Source organism: Gossypium arboreum, chromosome 10 (genome assembly GCF_025698485.1).
Source record: "Gossypium arboreum isolate Shixiya-1 chromosome 10, ASM2569848v2, whole genome shotgun sequence".
In the NCBI taxonomy this organism is placed as follows: Eukaryota; Viridiplantae; Streptophyta; class Magnoliopsida; order Malvales; family Malvaceae; genus Gossypium; species Gossypium arboreum.
In genome coordinates this window covers 88,681,557-88,693,907 of record NC_069079.1, presented here as the reverse complement: position 1 = coordinate 88,693,907, position 12,351 = coordinate 88,681,557, and the positions used below count along the sequence as shown (strand labels likewise).

The following is a 12,351-nucleotide window of genomic DNA, read 5'->3' as shown; positions in this document are numbered from 1 at the left end:
TTTTCTCGAATCGACTTACATTTTTTGTTTTCTTTTCCTTTTCCATCACAAACAATACTAAAACATATAAAAATATAAAACAAATATTTTACAAAAAAAAAAGAAAAAATAAAAAATACCTTTCCGGCCACCGTGTACGGTGGCCGGCGTAGGCGCCGACAGTGGTCCGGTGACGAACCGGTGACCGGCTCCCCACCGGATTTCCCCCCTTCCTCCTCTTCTCTCCTTCTTTCTTTTCTTTTTTTTCTTTCCCCGTGCAAATGAATTTTTTTTAAAAAAATTGTCTTTTATAGGGGACCAAAACGCACCATTTTGGTCCCCCCCAGTTAAAACAAAAACGACGTCGTTTAGCCTCGGGTCGGGTCGACCCGACTCGCTCCGAGCAGGATCCGCGTGTTTTTAAAATGGAAGGGCTATTTGCGCAATCGGCCCTTCCGCTTTTTTCATGCATTTACAATTAAATTTTTACGTTTTAATTTGGCCCCAGAACTTTTCATGGTTTTCAATTTAGTCCCCCCGTGCAGCGCATCATTTTAACAGTCGGGAATATTGCGCTTTTGGTCCCTTTAAGTCACATGCGCATTGTAATTTGGTCCGATTTCCCTATTTTGTTTCCAATTTCACCCCAAGAATTCTGTTTTGACTTCAATTTCGTCCCTTTTTTTTTATTCTTAAATAGCATTTGTAATCTTAATTTCACTAGATTATTATATCATTGTTATTTAATATTATTATTATTATTATTATTATTATTATTATTATTATTATTTTACTCTTATTATTTAAAAATATTAGTGTATATTATTATTATGTACATATATATATATATAGAATTATCTTAATTACTTTATTTTAATATTATTATTATATTATATTTATTTTTATATTACATCATCATTTTTGTATTAATGTTATATAATATTAGTGTATATTTTATTATATATGCATACTTATATATTTGTATATAGTATCACTTTCTACTTTATTTTAATATTTTTGTATTATGTCTATGTATGTGAATTTAATATATTTATGTATCATATACGTTATATATATGTTTAATACCATACTTTTATATATTATTATGTACACACATTAATATTATTAGTTATGTATCTTTAAACTATTATAGTATATTCCTAACACCATTATTATTTATATATATATATATATACACTATGCAACATATTAATAGTTATTCTTTTATTATTATTATTATTATCTTCTTTGAAATATATGTATATTATATGTATTCTTTTAACATGTGCTGCATATATATATATATTTTTATTCATATATATATATATTTTTCAATATTGTTATTCAAATTATTTATATGTCATCTTATGTACATATTTTCAATATTCTTGAACGCTATTATATATATATATATATATATATATATATATCTTTTCATATCACCTCACGTATATATTATTATCTTATTTATTCTGTTACATTTATTATTAACATTAGCACGTATATTTTATTACATGTATATATATATATACTTTTCATATAGTGTTGTTTTCAGATATCATATTATTCATTTTATACCTATTATTTTATTCTAATATTAATATGCCTTTATTTTTAAAATGTATGTATATATTTATGTCGTATCGTTAATGTATATAATTTTATGTTATTAATGTTTATAATGTATATTGTATATGTTCATTTTGTATATTATGTACGATATATTATGTATGTGTTGTTAATATTATCATGTATTCCTTTAATATATAATAGTGTCCATAAGTGTCTTTCCATCACATTATTATCATTGCTAATGTACATATGTATCTTCTAACGATGTACTGTTATTTTTATTGTTATGCATGTATTGTGATACGCGTATGTATATTTTATTATATATATTTCTCATGCTATTTCATGTATGTACCTTTGTATAATCTTTATTGTTGTTATTAATACTATTATATATTTCATTATATACGTGTATATGTATATATAGTAGTTTTCATTTCAATATTTTGTATTACTTGTTTCTTTCTTTTGCATTTTAATATTATTATTAAATATATTGGTGTATATATTTCTTATGTGCATACATTTTTCAATATTTATTTTATACATATATATGTAAATATTATGTATATATTTTAACATTTCAAGTTATATTTTTACTATCTTAAGTATATTCTTCAAACACTATATGTAGTATACTTCTAACATCATTACTATTTATATACATATATATATATATACATGTTTTACATATATGTTCTTAATATCATTATCATGTATATACATTCATGGTTTCCATTTCATATTTAATTCTAGTATTACATATATCTTTATTGTTTGTAATATTATTGTCACACTTACATTTGCTTCGATATATTTCTAGCTCTTCCATTTATTTGTGTTTATTCCATATCAATTTTGCTTTGCATTACGTCGAAAATCATATTCTTGCTTTCTAATTAATTTCAGTAATCAAGGCAACGTACCGATTTAACATTAAGTCATCGAATTTCATCGCTATGTTGGGTGAACATCAATTGACTCGTGTTAAAACTGTATGTCCTTCTAAAAACTGAAAAAACTAAAATTTCTCGTCCTTTCAATCGGATCACGACTAAATATTACATTGAACTCATATTTTTGAAAATCAAGAAAACAAATGTTTTACGAGATACCAATTTTGGGCGTCGCGAGGGTGCTAATACCTTCCTCGCGCGTAACTGACTCCCGAACCCTACTTTACTCTGGTTCTCACGTAGACCTAAATTTAGCCTTCGTTTTTGTTCGAGAATAAATTTTCTTTTCGAAAAGATGATTTATTAGGTGTCCGATCACACCTATAAAAAGGATCGGTAGCGACTCCATTTTTTACTTCAAATCAAACTTCAATTTTCAAGTTTTTACTAAATCGCCACAATTAGCGACCAAGCTAAATTTTTACGTCGCTACATAAAGTTTTTGATTGTATAATTAGGATTGATAACGATAATCAGGATTTAATATTAAATTTATCTCTTAATTTGAAATAATAACAGTATATTTTTAAAAATATAATGATAATAAATTTTAAAAATTAAATTTATTTCTTAAATTATATATATATATATATATATTAATTTTAAGATGATATATTAACATGAAATTTTAAAAATTTAAAATTACTTACTCATAAACTGAAAATCAAATGATAATTAATTTAAAAATTCAATTATTATATTAAATTAGATAAATACTTACATCAATTAGATAAAATGTATAAGTACTCGTTCATTATTTAGGATATAAAAAATAAATTCTAAAATTTAAATTTGAGATTTGCATTTTCAGATAACTAAAAATAATTTTGAAATTTGAAATTTGAAATGAAATTGATTATGTATATTTTAAATTCTATGATGATTTTTAAATTTTAATTTTAATATTTATTTTTAATCTTAAAATATAAAATTTCAAATCCGTTCATTAATTAAGATATGTAAAAATATATAATTAATTTAAAATTAATTAATATCCATTCATTTTTAGGATATATAAAATAATATTTTTAAATTTGATATTGCATTTTTAGATAAGCAACAGTTAATTTTAAAATTTAAAATGAAATTGATTCTTGATCATATAAATCAATTTTGAAAACAAATAAAATGTCAAATTGATATTGATACTTATAAAATTATTGATACCGATTGGTCATGTTTAATAAATTTCAAAATTGGCAAAATACCCAAATCGTATGGAAACTTAAATAAGTATTGATACTTTTCTATCTGCTATCGATACTCTTTAGGGAGATTAGAAACTCAGTAATTTAAACATATTTCATGCTCGAGTTATTAAAATTGTTCCCTGAGTAAATGTTTTAGACTATTTGAATTAAAATTGAGAATTGTAAAATTTGAATCCCTTTCAAAATGAGCTTTTTTGGCTTTTCCGAAATCTGAACATCTTTATAGGCCATTTCAGCGGCTAGTTTGACTTCCATGATTCGGCCAAAACGTTTGGGTCGAGTTATAGAGATTACATTAATATTTAGTTTTCAGTCTTAAAATATAAAATATAAAATATGTTCGTTAATTAAGATATATAAAAATTTAATATAATTAATTTAAAATTAATTAATATCCTTTCATCATTTAGGATATATAAAGAATATTTTTAAATTTGATACTGCATTTTTAGATAGGTAACAGATAACTTAGAAATTTAAAATGAAATTGATTACGTATATTTTATTTTAAAAATAAAATTTTTAATATCCGTTCATTGCCTAGGATTATATTAAAAATATGTATATTTTAAAGTAATGTACATTATTTAGGTTCTATAAAAATAATTTTAAAATTTTAAATTTAATAGTGTAGTTTAGATAAACAAAATATAACATTGAAATTTAAAATGAAACTGGTTATATACATTTTAATTTTAAAATAATTTTTATTAAAAAATTTAAAATATTTTGAAAATATCTAAATGTTAAGTAAGTAGATGAATTTTTCAACATAAATTTTGAAAAATGTTAGAGGTTATGTTTCTTTTCTTTCTTGTTTTTTGAAAATTTAATAAATAGAGAAATGGTTTGGTTTAAAAGATAATTCTTTTAAAATATATATATGAATTTTTTACATTTGAATTTGATATTTTTATTTTATTTTATTGAATTTTTGATAATTTTGTTGTCAATAAATTCTAATATATTCTTAATCATTTAATTATTGGATAATAAAGGTAAATAGTGAAGTCTGGTTTAAAATTTTAATTTTAATTTAAATGGATGCTTTTAAGTAATTAATTATTAGATAAAAATATTGTACTAACCATTCAAAAATGATTACCATGACTTTTATAATATATTCAGTAAGAGATTTTAATTTTATTTTAAAATTTTATAGAATTTAATTTTTTATAAAATATAAAATTTTAAATAAAAATTGTAATCTACTGTAAATTTTTTATTTAGCTTTTGAATTACTTGTCTATGTATCAATTAAAAGAATATCCGCATAAACATGTACCGTGATAATGGTATATACTGATTAAATATATACTATATAATAATCAATAAAATATATTTTTTCGTTTTTCAAATATTAAAATCATGTTTTTGATTGTATATCTATAATATTTATAAGTGTTAATTCTATAAACTTATAAAATAATTAATATATGCATAAAATCATTTAATATTATAAAACAAAGGCATAATTACTTTAAAAAGAAAGAAAGATAAGTAGCATTCAATTTGTATTAAATATAGTAATAATTTACTTTTCTATTTTTTCTTATGAGAATAAAAGAAAATATTAATAAAATAACGAATGTAAATGTATTAATTAAAATTTTAGATACAATTAAGCTAATAATAAATTATACTTTATATTCTTAAGGGTTGATGCAACTTCTATAACCACCCCAGACTGGCCTAGACGATAGACCCGAGTTGAAAAAAATTACATTAATCCACTAATTTTTGGGATGTTACAACTTCGACATGCAAAATATCAAAATAAAAAGGACCAAAATATAACTTAAAATTACTTTCAGATCATAATAAAATTAATTTAAAAAATTTAGGAATCGAATATGATTTTAACATTTTTTAACGATACACTAAGGGCATGTTTGATTTTAAAATTTAAGGCCATTCCATTCTGTCTCTATTCCACACGCTACAAGGACACATTTGTTTGGTTGAAATTTGACCGCCAAATTGCTATTCCGTACGGGCTCTATTACGCGTAAACATTGCATATACATTCTGAGGGTCGGGCTCTGAATGCCTATTCAATGCCTTTCGTAATAGCTTTTCCTTTATTTCAAACAAAAATCTACTACTACCTCCACTCATCATTCTGGTAACAATAGTAAGAGATCTTCTTGGGTTTTGTATAAAATGCATAGAAGACTCTCTGGTTTTGGATTTTGGGTGTGGCGGATTTGCGTGTGGTGGAAAATATGGAGAAATCGATGTCGAAGCAAAGCTTTCCAATGAAATGTGCATGTCTCCCATTGTGCATCCCAACGATTGTGGGAACGACAAGGCTCTGATCAATTATCAGCTATTGTTGTTAGTCTTCTTCCTTTCGGGATCATTTCTGGTTTTTTTTAATAAACAAGATCTCTAAAATATTGGATTTGAATTTCTATCCTGCCAGCCTTTCAGTGAGTTTACCTTTTCTACCTATGCTTTGATATTGTTTTTCATGTAAATCAAAACCCTATTTGTTTATCTACATTAAAATTCATTTCTACTTTCCTAAGCTGCAAACAAGAAGTTGAACTTAGATGATCAAGTTCTTTCCCTTTCAAGTAGTTTATGTTTTGGCTTTGTTAAATTAAATACCCAAAGTCATGATCTTTAGTCGATAATCTATTGAATTGCCTGTCTGGGTATGCTTTGTTTACATAAATCTGTTGAATACCCTTTGGATTCTTCTCTTGATTTGGGGCTTTTTTTTTGGTAAGTTTAATTTTTTATGTTGGTTTTTTATTGTTTGTTTTGGGTTTGAAGTTCAATAGCATTTCATGTTTGTAATGAAAAATGCGTATAGATATCATTGTAGGCTATGTTTCGTTTTGCTAGTGTTAAAGAGAGTTTTTGGGGCTAACCATTCATGGGTATCATATGAATGGAAATTAAAGGTGTTGTTGCTGAAATCCAGAAGGACAAAAACACTCCTCTTGTTCCAAATGTTTTTCTTTTTCCCTTCCATCTGTAAATACATACTATCTAACCTGTAAACTTGTTGTGCTATTGTTTTTTCTCTATTTATTTTTATTTTTGGTTCAATGTTGTGTTCTTTACTTAAATTAAAACATTCAATGCTTCTTTCATTGATAACTTAGATTCTGGCTTAGAGGGAGTAATGTATAGCACATTACAAACAAAAATACATGCACTCTCAAATATGATTCAGGTTGATTTTTTTACCATCACAAACTTTTGCAATGTGCTAAAATCAAGTCAATACACAAGACGTCTATCATGTTCGTCCAAACTTGGAATAAACTCTTGTTGTGATTATGATACAATTAACCTTCCAGAAACTTTTATGATTGCTCATATCAGTGACAATAAAGAACTATCCTTCTCTTTTTTTCTAGAAAAAAGAAATGAGTTAGATTTTACTTGCATGCTTCTCAGGTTGAAACCCTCACTCGTCTTCTATGTTCTTTTTTCTCTTTGTACTAATTGTATGCAATTCTGATATCCTTTGTGACACAAACATTCAAGATGGTTAGGATCAAATAGTTGTACGTAATGTGAAATCCCTTTCTTTTCAGAGAGATGGGAAATGAAATCTTTGACTGCACATATAATACAACTTACATAATGTATTAATAATTTTGCCTCTATTGGTTATTAGATGAAACTAACTTTTCATGTTTCATATTACCATGCCATCTGAAGTTAATATCTTTATCTTTTGTTCTTTTTCCAGGTCTTCACCATAGAGTATTCTCTAATATGCAAAATTTCAGATTACAAGAAGCTTTATATAACATTCTCTATATTGAGTATAGTTTTTAGTTATAGTATATAATTAGTATTTAAAGATAAAGATATGCACTGTATATGTAAAAATAGGTTTCTCAAGTTCCCAATGAAAAAGAGACAGTTTATGGAGCATTGGATAAATGGGAGACTGAGTTTCCATTGATTGTAGCTACAAAAGCTTTACAAATTTTCAAGAAGAGGAGCTAATGGTTGCGTGAAATTTAGTCTATTGGTATTCTTGCTTTGTGTTTTCCAGCTTCTAAAATACATTCATTGATGTAGGGAAGCTTTATATGTTCAATAATTTTCCATTAATATGTATTATATTAAAATAGCCTTGTATTAACGTATTTGATTCTATAAAATACTCTCAATCAGTATTTTAAAGGAACCTTAATGCTATTCTTTGTGAATAGATACTTTCAATCAGTATTCTTTGTAAAGTTTGGCACATGTAAAAATGAAGTTGCTTAAGAGTTTGTGATTACATACATTAAATCTATATTATTCATTTTACTTTTACATAAGATTCTTATATTATACACGTCTAGCAGCATAAATAAATTAATGAAAATATGTAATATATATATATATATATAACATAACAATTTCATTAGTTCTTTTGTTGTATTTCAACATCTGTCTATGAGTAAAAATATTTGACACAAAATATTCTTTAAATTCCTCTTTTAAATTATTCTTTAATTAACATATAGATGATGACATATATGCTAAATTATTTGTTTCACTAATGATATTCTAATACATTAAATATGCATTATATTTTAAAAATAATAAAGTACGTCATAATTAGTTTTTGTAATATTATATATTATTATTTTAGTAATTCATATTTTAATAATTTTATATTAAGAATATTATTAAATTATATATTATTGTTAAATTATATTTAATAATAATCTATTAAGATTTAATAACAATAATCATCTTTTAAAAATATCTGCTAAGGGTACTATGGTTATTTTAACTTTTTTTTATGCTATTACAATTCTATTCCATTCAACTAAGCACAAAAATATTATTACAGTTTTATTCCATTCCATTCAACCAAATAATTGATTACTATTACAGTTTTGTTCCATTACAATTTTATTTTATAACAGTTCTATTCCATTACAGTGAACTAAACATGGTCTAAGTTTTCAAATTCTTGGCATCTTAGAAATGGAGGGAGGCATGTGCCCTCAACTACCTCCGTTGAACCAATTTGAATCAAAGGATTTTGACCCTTATCCATCTTAGTTATTTATTTTGCTTTCAAAGATCAATCTTTGGCGACATGAATGGACATATAATCTATATAATTATATATAAAAGTTTGTTCACATACACCCACCATCTTTTCTTTTTATATTTTACAGTTTTTTTAATATGTTTCTATATATTAATTTATGTTATTGATTAATCTAAATAATTAATATCATTAATTTTTTATTAAAACATTATTTAATTATATACAATTTAAGTCCCTTAAAGGCCTTAAAACTAATATGTGACTTCTCATTTCTTTTAAGTTTGCACCACTTTTTTCAATTAAAATGTTAATGACATTATTCAAGTAAAAAATATTATTTTATCATGACGAGTTTCAATTAACGTTTCTAAGAAAAATCTTAATAAATATTTTTAACGTTGTTTTTATTGCTATATGGCTATTAAGTAATTTTTAAAAAATTCAAAATGTCATACCAAATAATTTAATAATTTTTTTTAATGATAATAACAATTGAACCTGAAGTTGTAATTCTAAAACTATATTCTTGAAAAAAAAGGAGTTAAATTTCAAATGTATAAAATGTATGAAAACATTAGAATTTTTACATTATATTTTAATATAAATAAATAATTATAGCTAAATAACATAATAATGAAAGTTTAAAAGGTAGCCATGCTATATTCAATTAAAAGTATAAAGAGCAAACTCTTTTTCTTCCTCCATCCTTTGGGTTTCACTTTGTTTTAGCCAACTCTATTAGGTAAACTTACTATAATTAATTAATCAAGCGTTCAAAGAATTAATAGTAGTAAAGCAATCATGAAACCTATCAAAGCCATCGTCCTTAATTATGAATTTTAAATGAACTTAGTGGTAAAACAATGTCATCAATGTATGATTGTCTAATTGTTGAGTCAAAAAGTTTATCAAAATAAATTTTATTTTTATATATTTCTCGTTGATGTATTAACAATAATTTCTTTTATGTCCACAATCAGTGTTACTGATTATGTACATGTGTCATTATTTTAATTTTTTTAAAAATCTATTTTAAGGGTCAGTTGTCATTTTCTTAATCCTTATAATTTATTTTCAATTTTTTCTTTCACATTCAATAAATAATGTCACATCGATCGGTACTTGTATTAGTTTCTCAACCGTCATGAATAGGGGCGGATGTAAGGGTGTTGGTAAGGGTACAGCCCCCTAAAAGGAAAATTATCCATTTAAGTTTTTAAAAATTTTAAAATTTTAAATTAATAAAAGTAAAATTATAATTTGATCTCTTTAAAATGATAAAAATTTAATTTAATGTTTTAAAAATTATAAAGATATAGACTATTAAAATTAAATTTTACCCCTAAATTTTTTTTGACTTCACCACTGCTCATAATATCATTATTAATTATTGAAAATATTGTCTTTCTTTCAAATTCTTTGAACTTTCCTTTATTTGATTTTTACAATGGTGTGATTTATAGGTAGGATTTGTTTAAGATAAAATATTTGGTATCTTTGTAAGATAAGCTTTTAGATTTTATAAGTAGGGTTAGAGAGTTATTATGTATCTTATAAGGATATAGTAAATATTTTAAAAATATTTTATTTAAAAAAGACAAATGACAATATTTCATTTGTCATTTGGGGAGTGCACCATCATCTTAGAAGATGTTGAATTGCAACTCCGACTCATAGTAAACAGTTATACGGTCACGGGTTCAAGTAAAAATAGAGCTTCCAGTTTGATAGTAGTTATGTGATCACATGTTCAAATTGGTTATGCTGTCAATGGAACCCAATTTCATGGAACCATAATAGGGTGCTTTATTAACCCCATACTAAGTTTGAGATCATAATCATAGGGGAAAAGATGGGTGAAATAAAAACTGTAGGTCTCCGAGTGCCACAGCTCAACCAAGACAGATATTAAGCCGGCCCTCAACTCAACTGTCCAGAGTAATGCTGTTGTTCCAAATCCGATGATATCCAAGTATGACATAATACGTTCATCTGGACGGTAGCTCAGCTCTCCCAGTGGAGGAGGTGCCGACCCAACCTTGTCCCAGTAAAAGCACATTAATCTCACGGGATTCTTGATGAACCCAAATCAAGGAAAGTTGAATCTCATGAGATTCCTAATGGACTTGATTCAAGCAGAAGATGATGGAACAGGAGAAAATACTTATTGAACTACATTAGCAACTATGTAGTGTGATTATTCCAATTGTAGTTAGTACTATTATCATACAAGTTAACATGATATTGGGATAATCATTTTTCTATCCATTATTCATATAACTAGAAGTACGATTAATAAAAAGAAAAGTTGTTCAATTGACTAAACAATGAATTATTGTTGTTAAGGTCCTTAAATTTATTCGTATTTGCCCTGATATGGAATACTGGTGCTGGCAATGATTTTTTTAGAAAAGTTTCCATTAGAAATGAAATTCTGAATATTGTTGATGTTCAGTAAGTGATCAACCTTATTGTAATAATTAGATGTGTCACTCCAAGCAACTTTTAGTAGGGAAAAAAATAAAACCACGAAAGGAAAAATGAAACAGGGAATAAAAAAATGAAAAAGGAAAAAAAGAAAAGGAATTGTGGGCAGGTAAAAAAAACCAAGAAAAAAAGGGGTATTTGGCTGTGATGGTTTGGTAAGAAAAAAAGAATCCTTAAAAGAGGGAAAAAAAAAAAAGAAAGAAGAAAAATATAGAATCAGAAGGAATAAAGCAAATCGAAGAAGGAAAAAAGTGGGATGAATAAAATAAACCGAGTAAGAAATGAGGAAAAAAAAAGAGAGGTTGACACCCTACTGCCGATGTGACCCGACGGTCACAGGTTCCCAACTTTTTTTTTATTCTTCTTTTCCTGTACTATATAAATACCCAAACAGTCCCCCCCCCCAAAACAACCCAAGTTGGGAAGAAAAAAAAAAGAGAAATTGAGAATTTTTTTGTTGGGGTTGTTTGAAGTTTAAAGATTTTTGTGTTGGTGTTATGGGGGAATCATTTAACTATTTTAAGGTATTTTTTATTATATTAAATTAATATTTATATTATAAAATAATGTTTAATTGTAATTTATTAATTAAGTGAGAAGGAACCTTTTTTTTCTTTTTCTTCAACATTCGACCACCTCTCCCTTTGCATGTAGGTGCGTTTTTGTTTCGTTTTTAATGATTTTTATGTTTTCGGGATTGTTGTAGCTAAAACTAGCTAGTCCAGGGACTAATTTGCAAAATGGTTGAATGTCTAGAGTTTTACCATGAGTTCATTCGAGTTGTTTGTGAAGTTTAATGGAAGAAAATGTGTAACGCCCCGATTTTTGGGGCCTAGAAGAGTTGGGTTTTGAGTCTGGGATTCGGATAGAAGAAAACCTAAATAATTAAGAAGTTTTAAATATTATCATTTAAGGAAAAAATTTTGAATTAAATTACGCTGGAAAATTTTTTTACTGTGTTTATTATTACGGATATTTTAAATTTTTATGAAATTTTAATTAGTATTATGAGATAAAATTATTATTATTAGAAAAATATTACTGTATGTATGTTTTAAAATTTTTATGAAAATTATTATTATTTCTTGTATTAGTGATATTTGAAATTTTTATTATTAGATAT

General features: G+C 25.4%; 1 long non-coding RNA gene across 1 annotated transcript; it reads left to right on the top strand.

The window, feature by feature from the left end:
• The first annotated feature begins 5,687 nt into the window (after nucleotides 1-5,687).
• LOC128282493 (uncharacterized) lies at nucleotides 5,688-7,984 on the top strand. Its single transcript, XR_008272771.1, has 2 exons — nucleotides 5,688-6,055; nucleotides 7,431-7,984. It is a non-coding gene; the product is annotated as an uncharacterized LOC128282493 (long non-coding RNA).
• The last annotated feature ends 4,367 nt before the right edge of the window (nucleotides 7,985-12,351 follow it).